The sequence below is a fragment of the Theropithecus gelada genome, chromosome 7a (genome assembly GCF_003255815.1).
Source record: "Theropithecus gelada isolate Dixy chromosome 7a, Tgel_1.0, whole genome shotgun sequence".
NCBI lineage: Eukaryota > Metazoa > Chordata > Mammalia > Primates > Cercopithecidae > Theropithecus > Theropithecus gelada.
This window is the reverse complement of record NC_037674.1, coordinates 28,182,558-28,186,526: the sequence shown is the minus strand read 5'-3', so window position 1 is coordinate 28,186,526 and position 3,969 is coordinate 28,182,558. Positions and strand designations below refer to the sequence as shown.

Here is a 3,969-nt window from a genome sequence, read left to right as displayed (position 1 = left end):
TGAAGTTTTACTGAATTTATTAGTTCTACCAGTTTTTTATGGCCTCTTCAGGGTTTTCTACATATAAGATCATGCCATCTGCAACAAAGATAATTTTACATCTTCTTCTCTGATTTGGATGCCTTTTATTTCCTTTTCTTGTCTAATTGCTCTGGTTATAACTTTTAATACTATATCTCATATAAGTGGCAAAAGCAGACATTCTTGTCTTGTTCCTGATCTTATAGGAAAAGCTTTCAGTTTTTCATCATTGAGTATGTTAGCTATTGGCTTGTCATACATGTCCTTTTTATGTTGAGATACAGTCCTATTTGCTGATAGTGTTTATCATGAAAGGGTGCTAAATTTTGTCAGATGCTTTTTTTTTTTTTTTTTTGCATCTATTGAGAAGATCATGTGATTTTTATTCTTCATTCTGTTAATGTGGTATACCCATTAATTGATTTACTTATGTTGAAAATGCTAATATTTTTCAGGATTTTTGCATCCATGTTCATCGGGTGTATTGGCCTATAGTTTTCTCGTGGCATCTTTGTCTAGCTCTGCTAGCAGGGTGATGCTAGCCTCATAAAAAGAATTTGGAATGTTTTCTTCTCTTTTATTATTTGGGAGAGTTTTCAAATGATTGGTATTAGTGGCTGAATGTGGTGGCTCACACCTGTGATCCCAGCTACCAGAGAGGCTGAAGCAAAAGGATCACTTGAGCCCAGGAGTTTGAGGTTACAGTGAGCTATGATCATGCCACCGCAGTTCAACCTGGGTGACGGAGTGAAACCCAATCTTAAATAAATAAATAAAAATAAAAAGAATTGGCATTAATTCCTCTTTAAATGTTTGGTAGAATTGACCTGTAAGGCTATCTGGTTTTTCTTTGTTAAAAAGTTTTTCATTGCTGAGTAAATCTCCTTATTTGTCACTGGTCTGATTAGATTTTCTGTTTCTTCTTGATTCAGTTGTGATCAGTTGTATGTTTCTAGGAACGTATCTATTTCTCCTAGTTATCTAATTTGTTGGTGTATTGTTGTTTATAATAGTATTTTATGATCTCTTTATTTCTGAGTCATTAGTATTACATTTTTAAAAGATCATTCTGTATCTTTTAACTATCAGAAACTCTCATTCATTGCTAGTGGGAATGCAAAATGGTATGACCACTTTGGAAGATAGTTTTGCAGTTTTTTAGAAAACTAAACACATTCTTATTATATGATCCAGTGATAATATTCCTTAGGATTTACTCAAAGGAGTTGAAAAACTGTGTTCACACAAAAACCTGCACACATATGTTTATAGCAGCTTTATTCATAATTGCCAAAATGTGGAAGAAACCAAGATGTCTTTCAGTAGGTAAATGAATAAATAAACTGTGGTACATTTAGACAATAGATGGAATATTACTCAGCACTAAAAAGAAATGAGCTATCAAGCCAGAAAAAAGACGTGGAAGAAACTTAATTGCGTATTACTAAAAGAAAGAAGCCCACCTGAAAAAGCTACATGTTGTATGATTCCAACCACATGACACTCTGTAAAAGACAAAACTATGATAACAGTAATAAGATCAGTGGTTGCCAGGGATTGTGGAGAGGGAGAGATGAGTAGGCAGGGCACAAAAGATTTGTAGGGCAGTGAAACAATTCTGTATGATACTATAATGGTGGACACATGACATTATACATTTGCCAAAACCCAGAGAACGTTCAACACCAAGAGTGAGCTCTAATTTAAATTATAGACTTTGGGTAATTATAATGCATCAGTGTAGGTTAAGCAACTGTAACAAATGTACCGCTCTGGTGAAAGAGGTTTGTAATGGTAGAGGCTGTGCATGGGAAGTGAGATGGGTGTAAAATGGAAAAATTTCAGTATCTTTAACTCAATTTTGCTGTGAGCCTAAACTTCTCTAAAAATTAAGTATTTTTATTTGGAAATTGATATTTATTTTCCACCAACCTTATTTCCATGTTGCTTAAGAGCCCGTGCAAAAACAGCTTAAGACCATTCAGAGGTTGCTCCTACCTACTCAGTGGCCTGAGCAGTGGAATCTGCAGACCAGTCTTCCGTGGCAGACTGAGTGCTCCAGTCTTTAGTAGGGAACTGCTGAATAGGCACAGAGGGTGCCTGCACTCCTTCAGACCAGCCTGCAACCTTAGGCTGAGTAGCAGTGAACTTAGGCGCTAGAGCAGTTCATTCACCCTGAAATTCCTCCTTGGTCACAGCCTTTTCAGCAGCAGCCTGCTCTTCTTTTTCAATCTCTTCAGGATCTCTGTAGAAGTAGAGATTAGGCATGACCTCCCACGGGTGTTCACAGGAAATGGTGCCACGCATGCGCAGAACTTCCCAAGCCAGCCTCCACTGTATCAAACCCACTGAGTGAGCTCCCTTGTTGCAAGGATGGCACAGAGCAATGATAGGTAGGTTAACATAAGATGCCTCCATGACAGGCTGGTGAACCCGTGGCTCCCAGAAGGCTGCCTAGATCTGGTTAGTGAAGGTTCCAGGAATGAAGCAGCCAGCAATTGGAGTGGCTCCTGTGGCAGCAACAAACTTCATCATGGCCCTCTGGCCGGTATTCGTAGAGGATATGACACTGACATTAGCAGGGTTTTCAATGGCACGAGCTGCCAGCAGAAGCTTCTCCTGAGTCCTCTTCAGATTTATGGTGTGGATGCCATCACTTTTCCTTTTACAGATGTACTGTTCCATCTGGAAGTCAAGATTGGTTCCACCTAAGTAGCTTCCGGCTGCAAGGAACTTAAAGACATCCTCCTCCTTCATTTGCAGGGCATCAAGGGCTCCAGACATTGTGAAAGTTTCCCTTTAAGTTATGACAGGAATCCAGAACAACGCCGAATGGACCCCTCTGTGGGTAGCGCAGAAAGGCAAAATTAAGTATTTTTTAATAAAGATCATTCTGGAAGCTGTATGAAAGTGAAATAGAGATAGCTGAAGGTAGAAGTAGAGAAATAAGTGAGGAAGCTACGTTGGTCTAGTTAGGAAATAAAGGAAGCCAGCATTGAGATGGTAGTGGTTGGGGTAGGGGAGACAGGAGCAGAATTGGAGAATGTTTTGAAGGTAGAACTGACAGGTTTGTTGATGGACTCGACGTTGATGGAAATTTGAAGGAAAAACAGATTTTTGACCTGATAATACTAAGAAAGGAAAACTAAGGGAGAAACAGATTTGGAGTGGAATCAAAATCTCTGCCCTGGATATTGACTAGAAGTAAGCATGCCATTGTGGAAGCAGAAGGGATTTAAAGAGTCACAGGCAAGAATTCAAACACTCACCAGCTATAATCCTCAACTAGAAACCCAGAATCCAGAACCATAAACCAGAATACTGAAATGCTACAGCCTCTATCCCTTTCTTGTGAAAATCAGGAGACAAGGACCACAGGAAGGGACATAGATCCAATTGCATGCACCTTCTGAGAGCTGAGGTAAGCTGGTATGCTTGTATAAGCCTGGTGTAGTCTCCTGCCCAAGAGGAAAGTAAACTCTACATTGCTGTAGCAAGAAAGCTGCTTAAACCTTCAGCCAATAACCCAGTTCCAGACCATGTGCCCAGACAAGGACACAGAAAAGAACTCATTAGATGAAGAATAAGGCAATGCCTTTTGCCTTGGGAAAGTTGGGACCTTCCACAGTAAAATGGATTCAACCATCATGAACTAATGGGTGAAGCCCTGTGTTGGGTACTACAGAGCAGCTTCAGCAGTGTATAAGACAAACCCCAGATCTTCAAAGAGATGTTAGCCAAGCGTACTTCAGAACATGGCTAGAAGCCGGACATCTGATCCTGACATGTGAGAGAAAAATGCTCACCCCATACCACCCTCCACCTTCACACCTTCCTGGAATCTTTTTGCAGAAAGTAAGTTGAGTTTTCCAATACGCTATGTTAAAAGGCATCATGAGGGTGTGAACTTGAGAAAGTTTGGAGTGAACTCCTATCTCTACCATCTGC

At 40.0% G+C, this 3,969-nt stretch overlaps 1 pseudogene; it reads right to left on the bottom strand.

Moving 5' to 3' along the window:
- Positions 1-1,992: 1,992 nt before the first annotated feature.
- Positions 1,993-2,805, bottom strand: LOC112627395 (annotated as a pseudogene).
- Positions 2,806-3,969: the final 1,164 nt, after the last annotated feature.